The sequence below is a fragment of the Amblyomma maculatum genome, chromosome 8 (genome assembly GCF_055883805.1).
Source record: "Amblyomma maculatum isolate TAMU_Amacu chromosome 8, ASM5588380v1, whole genome shotgun sequence".
Classification (NCBI taxonomy): Eukaryota; Metazoa; Arthropoda; class Arachnida; order Ixodida; family Ixodidae; genus Amblyomma; species Amblyomma maculatum.
Genome location: NC_139351.1, coordinates 8915899 through 8936665, shown reverse-complemented (window position 1 = coordinate 8936665; position 20767 = coordinate 8915899). Strand labels below are relative to the sequence as shown.

General features: G+C 44.5%; 1 long non-coding RNA gene across 3 annotated transcripts in view; it reads left to right on the top strand.

The window, feature by feature from the left end:
- LOC146180504 (uncharacterized) overlaps positions 1-20767 on the top strand; it is a 75027-nt gene that overhangs the window by 31014 nt on the left and 23246 nt on the right. For 2 of the 3 annotated variants that reach the window (XR_014700370.1, XR_014700369.1), the window contains exons 4-6: positions 7323-7438; positions 9092-9136; positions 13407-13451. This is a non-coding gene — a long non-coding RNA (uncharacterized LOC146180504). The remainder of the gene's footprint in view (positions 1-7322; positions 7439-9091; positions 9137-13406; positions 13452-20767) is intronic. The other variant, XR_014700371.1, reaches the window with a different exon arrangement.

Here is a 20767-nt window from a genome sequence, read left to right as displayed (position 1 = left end):
TGAATACATATTCGAAGTGTTGCCCTAGTCTGCTTGGTGTCCAAGAGAGTCACCACTAGTGCTGACAAGGGATGTTGGGAGAGTGTTATTTCCTTTGAGTGCTCTTATTCTGTTGTATACTTTGTGAGAATCAGAATAAGAGTTCACAGAAGAAAGGAATGATGACCAGCTTTCTCGCTTGGAGATGCGTCGAACACGTTTGCCATTTGCCTTTGCGCGCTTAAATTCTATTATGTTTTCAGCCGTGGGGTATCGGCGTAACTTCGACCATGCCTTGTTTTGTGTTTCACGGGCAGTTTTACATTCTGCATTCCACCACGGCCTTCGTTTGTTTCGTGGCTTACTTGATGTTTGTGGAATGTGTTTTTCTGCAGCATCTATATTGTGCAGCGTGATCAAGAGTTGAGATTCGTCAACGCCTAAGCCAGTAACTGATGAACAGGGCAGAGCTGAGTGCTCCCTGAACATCTCCCAGTTGGCCACATATTCTTTAAATTTCCTGGGACTAGATGCATTTACATTTTTATTGCCTGTGTACTTCACAGAGATGGGAAAATGGTCGCTTCCATATCGATTGTCAATAACAACCCACTCTGTAGCTGCCAAGAGCATCGGAGAGCCAATGGCTAAGTCAATGGCTGTGTACGTACTATGGGCTGAGCTGTAGTATGTTGGCTGTTTAGAGTTGAGTAAACATGATCCTGAGGACAACAAGAACTTTTCAATTAGTGCACCTCGGAAGTCCGTTCTTGTACATCCCCATAATGGGTGGTGGGCATTAAAGTCTCCGACCAGCAGCCATGGTTCTGGGAGTTGGTCAATCAGCTTTTCAAAATTTTTGTTGCATAGCCTATGATCTGGCGGAATATACAGCGAACATACCGTTGTTATTTTACCGAATATTAAGGCTTGTATTGCCACTGCCTCTAAGTCTGTGTTAATCGAGATGTTTCAACAAGCGATTGACTTTTGTGTTATAATGGCAACGCCACCGGAGGGGTGAGTACTGCCTAGCCTATCTTTCCTGAAAATACGATACTGCTTGAGAAAATTTGTGTCTGTTGGTTTCAGATGCGTTTCTTGCAGACAAACTATGTTTGGTTGGTGTTCGGTGAGGATTTCATATACGTCATCCAGATTTTTTAGGAGTCCTCGACAGTTCCAATAAATGATACTCTCGGTAGCCATTTTGGTAGGTGTGGAAGGAATATAGAGTAGGGTTAGGACTCGCCGCCCTTATCAGGGGGCTTAACTGGTGTATGTTTTTTTGATTCGAGACGGTCCAGCAGGCCCCGCCTCTCATTGGCGGACTCCCTAGGCGCCGCTGACGCTGCGGAGTCCGTGCTCACCTCCATCGACTCTGGTGAAGGCATGGAGGCAGGAGGTTTTTCAAGAGGAACAAAGTCCCTCTCAGATGTCTTTGGTGTCCCGGACGTCTGGGGGAAAGTGACCTCCGGGATTGCAAAGATTGGTGCAGCCGGTGGCTGCTTAGTGAGGAGCCGTGGTGGGAGCACGTCAGCAGCATTGCACTGCGTGCCCACCGTTACTAGACGCGGCCTGGCCCCTCTGCGGGCTGCGTTAGCATAGGGAGCTGAGGAAAGCATTCTGTGCTTTTTTCGGGCCTCTCCGTATGTTATCTTCTCAGTTATCTGTATATTGATTACTTCTTTTTCAGCCTGAAAGGCTGCACAGGACCGTGAGTATGCAGGGTGGGTGCCCTCACAGTTCACACATTTGTAGTCAGTTGCACTGCATTTATCGGTTGCATGGTCATGCGCGCTGCATTTTGCACAGGTAAGGCGTCCTCGACATGTCTGGCTACCATGCCCGTACCGCTGACACTTGAAGCACCTGCGGGGGCTTGGTATGTACGGGCTAACTTTGCATCGGATAAATTCCACATTGACAAATTCAGGAAGTGTGCTCTGGTTGAAGGTGAGAACAATATGTTTCGTTTTTATTTCTTCGTTCTTTCGCCTGATTGTTATTCTTCGTACTGCTGTTACACCTTGGTTCTGTAGGCCCTCAAGGAGATCTGATTCTGTTTCGTTTAGGAGGTCTCGCTCAGAGACAACTCCCTGGCAGCTGTTAAGACTGCGGTGGGGTGATACCTGAACGTCAAGGTGAGCAAACGTTTTTGTTATGAGAAGGTTGTCAGATTGACTTTTGTCTGATACCTCTATTAGCAGGTCACCAGATCCTAGTTTTTTCGCTTTGTAGTTTGCCCCAATGATGGCCTTCAGAGAGTTGGCAATCAGAAAGACTGACAGTTCATTTACTGGTTGAGATTCGGTTACAGAGTGCAAGACAAGAAACTTTGGAGAGTTCTCAGTTGGTGTACTGATTTTTTGCGTCACTTCGGTGCGACTCCTTTTCGGGGGTCGATCAGGTTTTTTTAAAGGTAGTTTTTCCATGCAGTATGGATTATTTTAAGGGGTCCTAATATATGTCGCCTCTGGTTCACCCTTATACGCAGAGGAAGGTCCCGGAGCCCCTCGCCTGGTGGACAGGCGAGGAGCCCATCGGCCGAGGCTTGACCACGGCCTCGACCGCCACCGTTCAAGGTTTCTTCCCTTCACCTCTCAACCTATCGCCACGGTACAGATTACAGCTTCGGTATGGGGGCTCAGGGTCCGTGGTGGCACCAAGCACCAACACCTAGTTTACACAAGGTGCCCTTGCGGGAGAAAAGGCGTGGTCAAGTTTAGTTCATGACGGCCGGACATCAATTTTTAGAACAAAAAAAAAATCATGAAAATATTTTTTATTTTGCAGAGGTGTGACAATGATACTTTACACGCAGCCGTGTACAGACGTTTAACTAAACACTTTTCCTCCATTTGCCGAAGAAGACTGCCGCGAAGATTCATTGGATTTCTTTTTTTCTTTTGGTAAAGAACTGCAGCCATCTTTTCAAAAAAAAAAAACACTTCTACCGTGATTTGTACAAAATGTTACCGAGGGCCCAGGCTGGCACACGAAATTCCATTGTTATGAAAATTGCTTTCAATAATATTCATGCAGAGATAAGGGCATGTATTTTTCTCTACTGTGAACTTCTCCACGTGGTCTTCTACAATATTTAGGACCCTAAGCAAACGGTTTGAATGCGCTTATAGATAGCCTTTCGAACTTATAGATGTCAAGTTACCAGGCTTCCGAGTTGAACATATAACATTTGGATGCAACTTCAGCAAGCCATCGTTGAAAATTGTCAACGATGGCTCGCAAAAATAGCGACAATTTCACTCACAAACTTCTAGTGGGCCGAACATGCAATCAGCACACAAGCAACAAGGCCCACATGTCTACCTTCATTTCCACCTTCATAGCACTATTTCCCGCTCTATCTGCGGCCGTCGGGCTAGTGCTCACAGTCGGGACAGCGTCTGAGCACTCCAGATCAGGTGATATTTCCGGCGACGCTTGGTACCCTTAGGATGTCTATGCGAGTGAGCTCAAAGGCTTTTACATTCGTTAAATACGCAGGAAGTCGGGAGGATATTTGTGCAGGTCCTAGGCGCGCAATCACATCACTCAAAAGCGTCGTAGGGCCTACGACAGACTCTCCGTGTCCTATTGGTGCTTTTTGTTCGTTTTCATTCTACTGGAAGGAGCGAGAGGGAACAAGACGTCTCTCAAGTGTAATGCGAGGGAAGGATGAAAGGCGGCGCTTGGCCGTCGGAAACGGAGCCATCGGAGCGCGGCTTCGTGTTGAAGGAGGGGAAGCGTAAAGTTGTCTTCCGAGCAAAGCACACAGCTGCACACACGCGTTGTTCTTTGTTTCTCTAGCAGTGCGGAAAGAAAGAAAGAAGGAGCGGATAGGCTGGCCAACGTAGACAGTGCAGTTTCAAACCAGCGACGACTTGGAGCTGCCCTCGGCAAAGCACGCACAGTATACATGGTTGCTTGCTTTCTTTCTTTTTTTTCTTGCAGTGAAGTATGGGCTGCTTTGGCCTGAACGGTAGCGCAGGCAACACTATAGATTGTACTAAATCTTTAAGTACAGGGCTCATTATGATGCTTTGTACCTTAGTTAGGCCCTTTATGTGAAACTATAGTGACAGAAAATTGTCTGTCCATAAGGTAAGGAACTTGTGTAATTCCACAATCCTTCGTCGCTTCGAATCACAGCCACTTCGCCAAACCGTTTGAAGAAAAAAAAAACGAAAGCAAAAGACTAATGTCGAACGCACATAATCGGTGCTCATTCTGCATTCCCCGCATCGCGCCTTTTGACTGAGCAGCGCGCCACTCTCCAGGAAGAAAAGCTCACGCGGTACGTGTACGTGACGTAGAGGCTACGTCATTATGGGTCACGTGAATTCGCACTGAGGACACGCAAAAATATTCTCCCGACGAACTCCTTCAAAAATGGCATCCGGCGAGTGTTTTGGACATCACGCTGTGAGGTAACAACCACACCATCAACCAACCATTCATATGCACGCACAATGTCGCTCCCATCGAAGTGCTTTTCACACTCACGCACATGCGGGCACTCAAAACTGAACCCAGAAATTTCTTGGCGTGGTATGGCGCGCTTCCACCTTCTACTCTGGTCGCTATCACTGGGTAGGCGGAAGATCGACACCTTCATTTCCTCTTTACCCGGAGCAACACCCATCTATGCAGCAAGTACGCGGTATCCTTACCGGCTTTCAGGCACACCCAAAGATCATTTTGCGAGACACAGCACAAGCAGAAACAGAACTCTCCGAACGCACACACCACGCTACTTCACACAGACAGCAGCGGCTGCAGTCGTTCTCGCCTCCTAGATACCGCCGGATCAGTAACTCTACCCCCAGACTATACACGCAGCGCCGTACTGCGGTCGCAGCTGGCTGCACACGAAGCTCTCCCACAGAGTGGCGGCGAAGCTTCATGGCCACTAAAGGTATTGAAGGACTCTGGCTGGACGTTACCTCATCAGTGTCTCACGTCGAGTTTTCTGAACAAAGTTCGGAAGCAATCTCGAGGTTCACAATCCAGTAAAATATGTAGTGTGGGCTGCATGAACAATGCAGGTGTGAAAACCTGCCTGAAGCACCTTCGTGTCAGGAACCAACCTCAAAGCAATAATCGATCAATCGATCAACGCTGTTTTTCGAATATAGATTGATGCCAGCACTTAAAGTTTTTCCTATGGGCTATGGCTATGTTATGGAGAAAATTGGCTGCGCCTGGAAGAACGGTTGTAGCCTGAACGCGATTGACAGGAAACTATGCATAGTTAAATATAAATATGCGCTGAGAGAGAGAGATTAGTGCGATAATGTGAGTGGCAGTAGGTCAGAGCAGTCGGACGTTCGACCGGCAAATAAGAACAGAATAAAGGACGCTATGGAAGCATTGTAAATGGGGAACGCTTCTAGCGGGGATCGGCTGACCAGTCATTTGTTGAATGATGATGAAGTCATCGGATCATATGAATTCACCAACCAGTGTATACATTGCCTATGATGTCGACAGTGTTGGAAGCAAGTAAGAGCGGTAGTGTGTCCCTAATTTCTAAGAAAAGACAGATAAAGGACTTGTAAAACTACAAATTGATCAAATTTCTGTCTGTACGCACAATATATTTACTAAAGTATTCGCACGTACTATTACGGACTTTGTAATTAATCACCTATAAGGATCATACAGCTACCCCTAAAGTAAATGGCAGCACATATATACACACACTCTCATCTTGTCGATGCACAAATGCTCGGAATATCAGCAACCCAGTCTTAACTTAAGCATCACGCAGACATTTAGAAACGATGATGTAGATGAGCTCTACCAGAAATACTGGAAGATACCTATAACGGCTGTGCAGCACCGAAAGTTTTCAATAAATGAAGTAATAAAATTTTTAAGAGGCAGGGACCTGGAAAAAGGTAACACATTCTCTTCAGTACTGATCGCCTTTTGTTAGAGGAAGTATAGAAAAATCTAGACTGGGAGCTGTCAGGTGTAACGGTTATACGCATTTCTGAATATGATGATCACCACTTTCGCTGTGGCAGCTGTTTTCAATGCACCTTGCGGCTCTGAAACTGATATTGTTTTCCAAGCAAACGTATATTAATTAAGCATGTTTTGGACAGCAACATAGCAAAAGTTATGCATTAGCATGTTAGCAGCACTCCGTTCTTGCGAAGCGCTGGCATAATTTCTTCAAGGCTCCTCAGCGCGGCCCATGCTCACACCATTCTTTCTCAAGCGTGGCGGCTGCGTCGACATATGTGAAACGAAAAAGGCATTCTAGTGCAAAGTGGCTTGTTGGCCGAGTTGGTTGGATATAACGTTAAAACAGTGCTGGAAACACGAACAATGTGTGCAACGTGTGTTTGTATTTCTATCTGTCCATGTTTCTAACGCTGGTATAACATAATAGCTGTCTTGTGGTATGCGATATCAGTGCGCGTTTAAGCTTGTTAGGCAGCCAAATGCTACGCAGAGCACCAAACTACTGCTAGCATCGCTGCCCTCGTACACGCCTAGTACCGCATGCGTTTTCGGTTTCACTGTTTGTTTAGGAGCGATATTTTCATCTTTTTCAGCATTTATTCAGCTCGTCTAAATTTACGCCTTCTTCGGTGGCGGGATCGCTTGGCTAAGCCGCGTAGTTGTCAGTATTTGCAATATTCGGGAGAAAAGAACTACAGTTGGATGAATATTCCCGGACATCTCAGGTAGCATATATACGAAGACATTCGAAAAGTATTTTTTATTTCTACTTATTATTATTTATTTTTATTTTATTTTTATTATGTACCTAAATTTTGTACAAGATTGTTGAAAGTACAAGCTTTTTTGCTCCATCTTGTGTATTAATGGTCTATAGCTTATGGGATTTAATGTCCCAAAGTGACTCAGACTACGACGGACGTCGTAAGAAAGGGCTCCTAAATATTTCGGCCACCTGGAAGTCTTAAACGTGCGCTAATATGTCACTGCACATGGGCGCTTTGCTTTCCGGCTTCATCAAAAGGCAGCCGCCCCGGACGGGATTCTGCCCCGCATCCTTGAGCTTAGTAGTTGAGCGTCTTGAGCGCAGAGCTACCAGGGTGGGCCCTCTCATTTGTAGGGGACTCATGGCTTCTTTATTTATTTGTATATTTCATCCGTTTTGTAGGTTGCGTTTATTACGGCAGTTACTAAATAAAAAAAAACAGCTTTTACCCTCCTTCAAATCACTCTTTAAACTACATGGGTCCAAAATGCGGGCAGTGTATTTCTGCAGATGGAAACCACTCAGATATTATCCAATATCTGAGGCAATTATGAGATACACACGAAGCGAGACTTAATTAAGGTTTCAATATATGTAGGTGCTTAGAAGCCGCTGTGAACCCAGTTCAGCCAGAACGCGAAGAAAGTTTGGCATCGACTGGCCACGAAACGTTTCCGTACTGCTGTAAAGCCGCACAAGAAGGGCACCTCACGTGTAAGTGTTGCGCAGATTGTCTTTCTTATGAACATCGCATTTTGAAATAATCTCATTTAACGAGCACGCCTTCTGTGCTTAAGTGAGCTCTTTATCGCGTACACAATTAGCGGGTATATGCACTAAATGCACAGATGTTTTCCTTGTGCACGTTTCCAATACACGCAATGTATCATGGTGCGGAAACTAAATTGCGAAGTGGCACAAAACGTGCGAAAGTCGACTATGAAGGGCATGCAGCCATTTGAGGGTTGCCTTGTAAGAATAAATTAGAGTAATGAAAAATAAGAACTCAAATTGAAGCCCTCCAAAGCGAACGTCTACTACCGCCTCTTCTTCCCGTCTGCTTAAGAATAGTGTCCTCAAAATTGTTCATATGTTTATCAAAAATGGGTCTTAGAGGGCAGACGTCATATAGATATGATGTGCCTTACGAATACACTGTATGAAAATGGTCCAGGCATTGGGCTAAAATAATTATTGAATCGGAGTCTTACTGCTGCAGTGACAGTGGTGCATGAAGTGCACCTATGCATAAAACACGTTACTAATATCACGGCGCAGTGCGCCTATCTTTAAGTTAAGATGGGTCCTTCGATGAAGAGAATAGATTCACATGGTTTTAATTTTGCAAGCGTTAAATGCCATTTACGCTATTGCATGCTTTATATGAGACTAACATAGCATTTGGGATCCATTTTTGAACGCGTCCTGCTATATACATAGGTAAACAAAGCTTGGTAGTAGCGTCATAAAAACAACTTTCTAGGACATCTTCAATTGCCACTTGCCTTGTTCGCAATAATATTGGTTCTGTAATTATGCTTGATAGGAATAAAGCTTTTTGAATAGTCCATTGGATTAATTGTGTTTCTCGGAATATTAGCTGGAGAGGATAACCGATGGTCTCTTGTGGTAATAAACTGGATTCCAAAAGTAAGCGTAACAGGGAGCGGCAGAAAGTTAGGTGGGCGGATGAGGGTAAGAAGTTCGCAGGGATAAAGTGGATGCAGCTAGCACAGGACCAGGTTCCTTGGAGGAATACGGGAAAGGCCTTCACCATGTAGTGGGTATGGTCAGGCTGCTGATGATGATGATTCTGAATAATCAGCGTCCTCCGTTTCTGCGTCACCATGCGTCTAGCGCTCTAACACTATACGTTCTCATTACTAGGAATAATATAGAGTTTTTAATTCGCAACTGCATTTATTTCTAATTTCGTATCAGTATTTCCGCAAATGGTCAATGTTTTGGCCGCACTGGTTTAGCAAATAGAGAAGAAAATCTAAGCTAGTTAAACATGGATAAAGGTCTGTCCCGCTGTGCACTTACAATGATTGCGCTGTGAATGCTAAAGTATAACGGAGTAAGAGTGGTGATTAAGACGAGCGAAATAATCACTTATACATCGCACACACACTTTAACTAACAAACAAACCATTCCGACCATGTGAGTGTACCGATGACCTCATGCCGACTTTCAAATACTCTTTTTCCTGAATGCGGCAAATTCGTGGGTCGTGCTTTTACGAAGGCATACTACGTCTTCGCCTCACAATATTGTCTACGAACCTTCACAAGTTTCCATTATCGCTGAAGTAGTGTCTTTACGCTGATAATGAAGAGGTTGTTTCGTCGTGTGCTTCTTTCCAGTTTTTTCGTACCTGTCTCGCACCTATCATTTTGGTAAAGCACGAGGTAAGAACATTATTCTTATTCTTCGCCTAGACAAGAAGTAAAGTGATATGCTTTGAGTGCGACAGGTCCACTTTTAAAATACTTTAGGCTTGATGAATTCTCCTTATATAAAAAGTTATAACTTTGAGACAATTTTAAAAGGTGGAGGTGTAGCCATATACCCGAGGCTCCGAGGTGTGTCTCTCAAGAACCGAGCAAGAATCGAGTTCATTGCTTTGCTCCAAAACTTAACGAAGTGCGAAATAGCCAAAATGAAACCTATACGACATTTCGTTGATAGCAGTTCGATTCAACTTAAAGGGTTACTGAGATGATTTTGTTTGTAACGAAGGCGTTTCTTCTAATTAGAACCTTCAAGCCCATGACAAAACCTTTTAGGGAGGGGGAAGCAAGAGAGCCCTTTAGGAGGCTTTACGGGTTTGAAAGATCAGAAGTAATTTGTATGGAAAATGGTAGAGTGGGGGAACCCAGCTTGCTACTTAAGGGTTTACCATAGAGAGGTGGCTGCTGGGAGGGATATCCCGGAGGGTAGAAGCTTGCCTAACAGCGGCTCGATACGAATAACTCTGGTATTTTCACCATGTGCAACTCGTACGGGCCACGTAATGCAAAACCTGATGCCTAAGAGAAAAGAAAGAAGATCAGTGGAGGACAACGAGCATGAACAAATGCCTTTTTACAGCAGCTAAGAAGAGGGCCGAGTTACCAGGCAGCACCGTGTGAGTGAGGATGCATGCCGTGTCTTTTTTTATGCGTCTGAAGAAAACGTGCCCGCTATGAAGACGCTGACCAGTGACTTTTAGTAACTGGTGCCTTGTGACTATCGAGTGCCTCTGTCCATCGTAGTGCATATTATCAGTATATAAAGACTGTTAAAGGCACGTGACGTCTCTCACGTAATTTTCAAGCAACGCCTAAGGCCTGCGGAGGCGATAGAAGTATAAATGTTATGAATAATTTATTTTTAAATATGTCGGGCTGGATTAATGCAGTGCAAATGCGGACGAAAACAAAAACGTAAAAAATAGGAAACTGCTGGCTGCGTTTAGAGAAACCAAAACCACCATAAAATAGAGAAAATGAATAAGAGTGGTAGGCTGTTTGCAATAAGGAGTCTTGAGTCAAAGGACTCTTAAAAGTTCTATAGAAAAGAGAGAGAAAAAAGGTAGAAGGCAGGCAGCTCAGCCCCAATGGATTTTGGGGTGGCTACCATGCGCTTAACAATATAGATTATAGGTTTCATAACCGGTCAGCTATTACAGGGTATTGATAATTCGAAGTTTGAGAAAGGCAGGCCAAGTGTTTTGTTTTCTGCGATACGTCGGGCTAAGAAATCTGGGGGTCACGTTTCTATATATATGCACTTAGAACCTATAGTATATTTCCCTCTGTACGCACCTTTAACTGCCTCTAAATATTTTCCCAGCTCTTGATTGTTATAAAAGAGACTGCGCCACCATATTTCGACGACTTCTCCCCCAAAGGTACATGGACACTGTGCGCAATCTCTTCTGCACAAATATATATCATCATGGAGAACTTCCGCATTTCATAACGTCCGCCATTACTGTGTGACGCGACACGCTAATAGCTTCTGGGATTCCCCTTTGAGTTTACATTGGCATTCAAGCAGAACTCTACTCGCGAATGGCTGAGGCGGAGATCGCTGGAACGTTAAGTGGCATTAGTCTTGCGGTCGCATTGTGCCGGCTATTGCTCGACGGCATCGACAGTAAATCCTAAATTCCTGTTCCCTTAGTATTCGCCTCTTTGAAACATACCGAAGTATCTGACACATAACTTCAAACATGCGTGTTATGAAGGCGCCGCTACCACTTGTTTAAAAAAAAACAATAGATATAGATAAGCTTCGCTCTAATCAATGCATTTGAGTGTAGAGTTTCCATGCCAGACTCTAATCTAAAGGATCTGTTCGACTCCCTTTTCATCTTACAATTTGGCGGCTGCCAACTCGAGTAGCCTTTTGCATCAAACCTTTATGCCAGGAACTCATATGACCCGTAAGCTGCCACATATCAGAAGCATATACTTTGTGAAGATGAAGAAGTGCACAAGGAACATGCCAGTCAGTGGCATCGTGATCGCTGCGCGTGCTGGATCTGACTGTGTTCGCTGCCGCTGTGTTCGCCGCTGATCTGCTCAGTCCTGCTGATCAAGTCCTGTTGATCTGTTGAATAAACCCCCCATTCTTACTATATATATATATATATATATATATATATATATATATATATATATATATATATATATATATATATATATATATATATATATAATACACCCCCTATTCTTACAATATATATATATATATATATATATATATTGTAAGAATGGGGGGTTTATTCAGCAGATCAGCGGCTAACACAGCGGCAGCGAACACAGTCACATCCAGCACGCGCAGCGATCACGGTGCCACTGACTGGCATGTTCCTTGTGCACTTCTTCCTCTTCACAACTTGAATATTTGCTCACAATGCCTACCGCCACCGCAGGAGCCTCCTTCACCACTTCCTAATTTACAGCTCTTCATTTTGTTCATTCGCCGCTTTCCTCCTCATTCTTCAAACGCACACTCCTCCCGTCGTTTTCTGCCTTTAACCTATTGAGGCTCGAATATGAAGAAATTTAGACGTTGAGTCCGTGTCGTGAGCGAGAAATCAAGCCATTTTTCTGGCATGAGGTATATATATCTATCGACGCTCTTGGAAGCCAAGTCGGCCACGTTAATCCCAGTCTATGCTGACACATTTGTACAACTTTGTAATGCTTGGTCTTCTTCGTTAATGCTGTTAGAACAGGTACAGCTTGGCTAATGCCTGTTTGTTTGTTGTTGCTTTGTGGGGTTTAACGTCCCAAAGCGACTCAGGATATGAGAGACACCGTAGTGGAGGAATCCGGAAATTTCGACCTCCTGGGATTCTTTAACGTGCACTGACATCGCAAAGAACACGGCGCTTTGCTTTTCGCCTCCACCGAAAAGCGGCCGCCGAGGCCGGGATTCGATCCCGCTTCCAAGGGAACAGCAGTCGAGTGCCGTAACCACTGCGCCACCCCGGCGGGATGTTTGGCTAATGCGGTTAATGTCGAGTGGACATCTACAACTGATAGGTGGATAACTTGACATATGTAAGCTGTATGGTAATAGGAACATGTGAAATATTTCGCGATTAAATTATGGGGTTAGTAATTGAGGGAGTAGAGACTACATATCCGTGAACAAAGAACCGCTCGGAAGCTGCTGACTGGAGCCTTATACATAAAAGGGGAAATTAATGTTTCTCATGTAATTACTTTGCGAACGAAACACATCTAACCGGCACTTGGACGCGTCCTCACGTGTGGGCATGGCAAAATAAGAAATAAGAAAAAGGAGTCTCATGCCAAAGGCGCAGGCATGCTCCTCTCCGGCCCGTCTTATAACCCTTGTCTAGAATCGGCGGCCACGAAGTATAGACACGCGTTAGTGTTGAACGGATCATTCAATAAAAGCCCATGGATTTTTCAAACACATTCTATACAACAATAAGGTATTTGAACGACGAAAGGGAATTATCGCCTGTATAAAATCAGTATTCGTCCTCGTGTTAAACAAGTTAGTCGAAGCTGTTTTCAGTACGTACAGTTCAACAGAAATCAGAGTCTGCATGTGCACCGCACCGCAGTGTAGGCGGATAGGTTGAGGCCTATCCTGTATCTGTTGGAGGTTAAAGTTTTACCACCCCCAACACCACCACTTTCTGCTGTGCTCCTCCTATTCCTAATATCGCAGGAGTCTACATATTGAGACTCCGTGAAATATGTTTTATCGCGTCTACGGGAATGCTTGTCGACCTCAGCCACAATTACTTCCCTAGTCCTGTTAGATATGCCTAAAAGGCAGCCGAATTAAATATATGTATGACAGTTCAGTCTTCACAAACAGCCGAGGGGCTCTTTATGGTTGTTCTGGGTTCATAGGCAGGTTTTCTGGGATCAACAAAAGAGAAGCTGAAATAGAGCTTTTACTTACACGCCGGCCATTGAAAGACATCACAAATTTACTTCATGGCCGCTGCAGGCGAAAACAAAGGTATGGGTAAATTACTCAAGATATTTGATACATTTTTGCATTGTTTCACCTTCAACGTGAAACACGCTTTATAAAAAGAGCATATGGCTCTGCGGGATGCGCTACCTTTTTGCTATCGTGAGTAAATTAATGGAACCAGTTGTGTTGCAGAAATAAATATGTAACATTTTTCTCTTTCAGGTGAGACAACAACTTTGAAGCGTTTTTACGTCGGTGTTACAAGAGGTACGCTGTGCTAAAATATTTACATAAACATTCCCACGGAAATTTACATAAACATTCCAACAGGGCGAATACATTCGGTAAGAATAAAAAAAGCTATTTTTGCAGAAAGGATATGCTAAATGCGTGGAAATATATAAGATTAAAACGATGTCCCAAATTACCAAGGGGATGCAAATTGATATGCAGAATCGCTGATGAATTCTGCAAGATCCTAGGAACGAGCTACAAAATGTTAAAGCAACATTCTAACAGTCACATATCCAGATTTTATCACAGCGGCTCATATCACCTCCATATATAACTTGTGTTGCAAGGATCATATTCAAATGCAGCGTCGAATAACGGCTCGTTGTGCTCTGAAAGGAGGAATAAAAAAATTACTTGCTTTGTAAGTAGATTGTCTTAGTATGCAATAAGCAGTACTTTCGCAAAAACACCGAGTTTCGCTTGCGTGCAGGGTTAAAATATCGGTTGTAGAAAGCTTTAAACCTTTGCAATCGGAGTATGATCCAAATTAAAAGGTATGTTACACTGTCAGCCACAATTTACTTCTATCAATACTTTATCGATAGCGACTCAGATATCTAGCTACAGAGTTTGTCTGGAATTTTCTGGAAGAAATCGACAGGATAAAGCAAACACCTCTGTATTCAGTGTCCGTTCGATTTTGTGTGGCGTGCCCCACGGTTTAGAATCAAGGTTATTACCCTTTTGTTTGTGTTGTGCACTTTCACGTGTGTTTTGTATCTAAGGTCTCTTGGTGAGAGTTTCAGAGTAAGAAAAAATACTGGGAACGTTCAGTAAAAGACAGACAGGACTTCTTCGATTATGCAACCTCAGGCAGCCCACCGGCTGCCAGGAAGTTCACTTGTGACAGGAAGCAGCGCCGTGATGACATGAGTTGGCGGTCGTCGGAAGCCACCTGCCGGCAGAAACCACTTTCATGGTGGACGTCGATATAACGATGACGGCAAGGTGCAATGCGGCGAGGCCGCCTCGAGCTGCTCTCTGGTCCGCGATGCATTTCGTGCGACAGTGTGTCGCTTCAACGCGTGCGAAGGCGGGATTCGGCGCACTGCTGGACGGCTTCTCGACAAGATTTACCCGACCCGACCAACACCCATTCCCGTATCTGAAGATACGATTACCTCAACGTTATCAAGCGACGGGCGTCACAGCTGACCAGGATATAAAGCCAATTCACCCGGAACTGCCTTTTAGTGGGTTCGGCAGCACATCGATGGCTCCAGCTAACTCGCCTTTCGTCTTCTTGATGCAGGTATCTAACCGGCTTTGCCTTTTTGCTAAAAAAACAAGTTTTAGAGGTATTGTTGTGCTGCCGAGCCCACGCTGTTTGCGCAAAGTTGTTTCTGACAGTGCTCGAGTGATTATGAACTTGCTCTTGCTTGCGGGAGACGTCGAGACGAACCCAGGGCCTTTTCACTCGAGCGACTCTTTTTGTCCTGGGCCCGCTTGCACGATAAAGTCCGAGATAAGTCGAGATTTAAACAGTGTCTTTAGTAAGACCAGACTTTTTCAAGACTGTTATTCAGGGCTGTCTTAACATACCCATAGAGACAGTGGATACCTAGTTTGAGGACAGCGGGTACCTATACATGGGAACTCTTGGCCCCTGCTTAGGGAACGCGCCGTGGCACCTGACGGTGCTTTCATTCTGTCACGGCGTGGTGAGGGAGAAAAACTTTATTGAAGAAAAAAAAAAGGAAGAGTGCAGGTCAAGGGTTCTTTGCATGAGTGGAATGCCTAGTATGGGCGGCCACTGGACAAAGCTATCACCATTGCCCGTTGGCCAGGGCCAGTTGGGACTCTAGCGATGAGCAGCTAAGCAAGGCCGCCTTCAAAGTCGAATTTCCATGCATTTCTAATTTCTTAGGGGGCATGATGCGAGTGCACCTTAACGCGTGCTGCAGTCATTGCTGCCTAAAACAGAGCTCAACTTCGCATGCATATGACGCGACGTTCATGTCTTAAGCAGCAGAAACCGTAGCCGTCGTGCGTGCTTCATTGGCAATAAGAATGTTCATTCTAGCAATGACAATGAAAATGTTAAGCCGCTAGTTTTTCTCAAGCATTGGCCTCATTTTGTTGAATTAATTACCACGTCTTTGCTTGGATAATTTTTTTTCCTCTCATAAAATGCCTACAGGAACGCGCCACGCCCTTCCACAACACGTTTTCGGGATGACTTCGAAAAGCCTCCTAGGGCAGCGGTTATATGCATTTGGGTAAGCAGCGTAAGTACGTGCGCGTACTGGTGCTGCTGTGTGAGGTGGGGGGGGGGGGGGGGGCAGACAGGCCGCATAACTGCAGTCTTCAAAAGCAAGTGTTGTGCTGACGTCAGTGCCGGTTGAATCGCTACTGAGGCATATTATAGGAATCGACCAGTTACATTTAGACGCTGTCCTAACAGCTATCAAAAGCTGAGAGTTGTCCCCCACAATTCCACAATTTTAGAGCACTCTACGCACTGCAGCTACAATTGAGGTTATGTGCGCCGCAAATGTGACCTAAAATCGGGAAGTGACAAAAGATGCCGTATTGGAAGGCTCACAGAATTTCGACCTCTTCTCTAAAGGTCGCTCATTCACGGATCGTGCGTTTTATCTCGACGCAAGATTCACCAATCATGCATTTTATCTTGACGCGAGACTGTCGGGTCGCTCATTCACCAATATCATTCCAATATTCAATATCATTTCGTTTTTAGAAAACACCTCACTTGCTGCCACGCTCACACATTCCAATTTTTGGAGCCGTCACCACATCCTTTTTTCGACACGGTTTCCTTACCCACTGCTGGCAAAGGCTCGTCGCTCGGAACGTTGCCTGTAAACCTATTTACCAGCGGTATACAAAACGGACCGCAATAGCACTAAAAGAATAACTTGCACTTAGCAGCGGCACAGGTTGGAACACATGCCTGCAACACCCCTGAATAGAAAACGGGGACGTGTTGACGATCAAGATATGCGGTTTTCGTTTTAGAGGGGCTTCGCGAAAAAATCTATACGATTGAAATATGCTTGTTAATCTATCCGTCTTCCGAAAAGCTGATTTGAATTTGTGACTATAGTGTAAAAATACCAAATATACCGTTAATTTCTCAATCACCTTACTTTGAATGCTTCCACACTTCACCGTGATCGCGTGGACCATGCAGTGAAGTATTCTCAAAACGCTACGGGGCCGTTTTGTAAAGAGGGCCTTTGCGATGGTGTACCCATAAAGCGCTTTACGAAAACCGATAACAACGTCGTTCTCAATACACTTTCATTTAAAAAGCAGACAAAATCGCGCAAGTGCACGTCAGGTACAAATGGTTTCTGCCAATTTATTCAGGCCCCTTAAATAAATAATGCTTACTTATAAAGCGCAGATTTTTCTGGATCCTTAACGGCTGATATAGGTATATTGAAGTTTACTGCATTCTGCCACGATATGACAGCTCCCACTAGTTTTATGCAGGGCCTTATTGAAAAAAAAAATTCTATGTCCAAAGCTGTGTAACATTTGTAATGTACTTTTAGTTCTGGTGTATGCTTATGCACAATATCAGTCATGTGCAAATGTTAGGCAGAAATGACAAAATTGTATTTTTATTATTTTTTATTATTTTTGAACCAGTTTGTAGAATATTTATTCTAATGCATTCTTCCCCACAAATGTACTCGATTTGTATATCAAAATGTCAGTACTCCACACCCCAATTTCTGAAACACAAACGAACACAAATATGTTACAGTATTGTTGACAAATACAGCTGTTCATATGACTACAGCAGTTGCCACCATGACAGTAATGTGGTATACTTGTGCAACCACAGCATTTGCTCTCACCATTTTTTCCTGCAGATAAACAAAAACGACCAGGTACTTTTCTTCCAGTCATATAATTCTGGCCTGTTCTGGGTGTTGGATGTGCACAGGTTACGAGTGGTATTGCAACCATATACAGATATGCAAAATCAGTAGCCCTTGAGGTGATTTAATGCAAGCATGTGACCAGCACCAGCCCGACATTGAGCAAAATCATTTGCACATACTGTTCTCGCAGCATACAATTGAGGAAATGGTGGCCCACATTGGCAAGAAATATTAGCATACAAGCTAAACAACATATACTTGAGAAAAGTACAAAATGACAGTTGTAGATGCCTTACACACACACCAGACATGCTGATATTTGTTCTGCAGGTCATGCTACATAGTGAGCAGCAGAGAATAAATAACAAACAAGTTTGTAAGGGTTACAGGTATTGGTCTCAAAGGGTGGAATTAATAATTTTGAAGCACTTACAAGAGTATAATGCAGAAAAGCTTAGTTGACATAAAAACTTGACACAACGAAACATGCACATGATTTGAATCACGGTGGGTGAGGAGTGCTACAAAAGGCTATAAACATTCAATACAAGGTTAACCAAAATGCTGTTGAATATTGTACCTGCAAATAATAAGACAGTTTTCTCTGGCCCTATATATACTCTTCAGTTGTCGCAACTGTAATTGCAATGTAAGCACTGCCAATAATACAGGTGTGATCACTGAAAGTTGATGGCAAAATTACTCGTTACACTTTGAGCAGGTAGTTCGCAGTTTATTTTTATGCCACATGGCTCCTCCGAGCATTGCTGCCATGGATGCCATACAAGACAATTCACTAGCCTTTATGAGAAAGTCGCCGGTAGCAAAAACTTCAACGCCAGAAGCACCAGGCAGTATGAAGTTAACGCATGACTGCGATGAGTCGGGCTCGGTTAACGGATGCTGACCCTGCCGAAGCGAGATCGCAGCTGCAGCTCAAACTCGCAGGGATATTTCCTGTCCCTGAAAGCACGTTCACGACACAAGTGGAGATCTGCAACGGGCAGCACGCGATACTGACGCTCCGCAGGCATTCGACGAACGAGAAAACGTGAGCGAACGCACACCACGCCGATCAACACACAATGAGTGACCATCTGTTTAGTTTTACGGCCTCCCAAAACACGACGACGGGATTTAGTGCAGTTTCAGTTATTTTGTAAAGCCGCGGAGAAGCGGCGCGCACATCCTTATTTGACAAAACAACGCAAGAAAGGCAAGGGGTTAAAACAAAAACAAAAACGCGTATATGAGCGTCAAGCCAAGCCGCTACTTCTATGGCGTTTCCACCTCTCGGTGAAATATTGCGGCAAACGTCGTGACTGTCCAGCTCGTTCATAGGCTTTGGGAAGGCATCAAGTCTATCTCGGTTGACTCTGTATGTCCCTATGGTCAGCGTTCTTAGCTTAGATTTCCCTACGGCTTAAGTCGCTTGCACAAAACGTTCGGTGCGCGTTTAAGACTGCGGTTAAGACGGAGCTGAAAGACAGCGTTCAGGCAGTCTTAACTGCAAACTTTATTAAGATTCAAAATGGCTGCAGTGCGGCTGCTACGGCTGGATGCACATGATAGACCCCTTCGATCGTGGAAAACGTGCAACTAAGTTTTTCTGTACCCCTTCGTGTTGATGCAGAAGTGGAAGGCGTCCTCTCGGAGTTGTTTAGTGACTGGGAACTTGTGTCGACGTTCTTCCGTTGCTCTTTGGACTGCCATGCGAGTCGCGCTGGCTTCGTCGGCTTGAGGTGAGCTTGCACATTTTCGCTATTCTTTGGCGCGGGTGCTTTGCTATGATACATCTCTCATGTATTAAACGGTGAATGCAGCAAAGAAAATAACAATAATAGTACGCGGAACGTAGTGATGCTCTTCATCACCGTTTTGTTTGTGCTATGACACCGGGCGATGCAGAATAATTGATGGTGTGTTTCCAAAGCCATTTCTTGGTTGCCGTATTTGTCGTCGTACTTGTTGCGACGCACATATTTCTTTTTTTTCCCGTTTTCCCTGTTGTGTGTACTGGCACCGTATATCCCACGGGGGCCTTTAGTGGTGTGACTACGTCTAAACGCGGCACGAGCTGCCGGTTTCAAACCTCGCATGAGTCTCGCTTGCTAATCGCTTCTTTCTTTCCGCTCAGTGTGTAAAATGGGGCGTGCAGCTCAAACGTGCGTTCGTACCGCTACATGTAGGTTCCAAATCAAGAGCAATTGAAACATGTGTCACAAGTGAAGCACGTGCGTCTTGTTTCCAGCCGTCATTCTCCGGAGGATGGGCCTGGCGTGAATACATCAAAGCTTTGGGAGGCTTCCAACGCGTCGTGGGCGCCATCCATTGCACTCTCTTCAAGATCCTAGTGCTGGGCTGCATCTGAGAGCGTGCACAAACCAACTGATCGTCTTCGCATTAGTGCTTCAGTGATTTAGCGCTGTTCAAACAGCGCTTGTTCTGCCATCTCAGGCAGCAGCTCGCAAGTAGCCCGTTGATGGTTGGATATTTATACGTCCCCGCTGCTTTTGGTGTCTGTGTGCTTATTGTGTGGAGCCCTTCACAGCGTCACCAGAAGTGAGACCAGCTGCAGATTGTTTTGATTGCTCATGTGTGCTTGGTGTCAGCACTGTGTGTTCAGTGTGTGCAACTTGGATGTTCACAGTGCCACTAGAGAAGTGAGACCCGTTGCACCTGTGCTGTTGGTGTCAGCCTTGTCAGCTTTGTGTGGTGCCGAAACGTTCAGTGTCAACACATGTGAAGCTGCAGCTGCCAATGGTGGACTTCTAACATATCTAGCAAACCTTAAAGGTTGCTGTATCAGGCTCCAGCATATTTAAGCACTCACTTTTCTGGAGACAATTGGTGGAGTCCTGACCGGCCTGCTTTTAAAGTGTGATTCACAAGAATGCAGATGTTTGCAAAGTGTTTATGCAATTAAAAAGGCAATTGCATTCATTTATAGCAAAGTGTCAATACACTGTTTAAAATGTATCACTGCATTTGCAACTTTTGGAACCCTTTCATTATCCCGCAGAGTTCACATACTCATACTCCTGTATCCAATGTGAGCGATGTGTTTTGAATACTGATACTACCTGTTGCTGCAAGCAGGTACGTTATGTGTTTGCCAAGAATGTGAGAGATGTTTCCAACTCCCTTGAATATTCTGTCCCCTGTCTTGAAGACCTTTTTCTCAGGCTGCATTACCACGATAAAAATGTGCTCTAGCAAAATCCAGCTCTGAACCATGGCTTGTCCTTTATGTATTATTTATTTATGTATTATGTTACTGTGAAAGCTACTGGCAATCAGCAAAAGACGCTAAAGACGCAGGCACAAAAGTTAAACTTATCCGTGACAAACTGACAGTAAATGGTGTAGCCTATACCTGGAACATGGAAACTAACAGTCGTGTCAAGCTGAGCAGCACTCGCGGCGATAAAG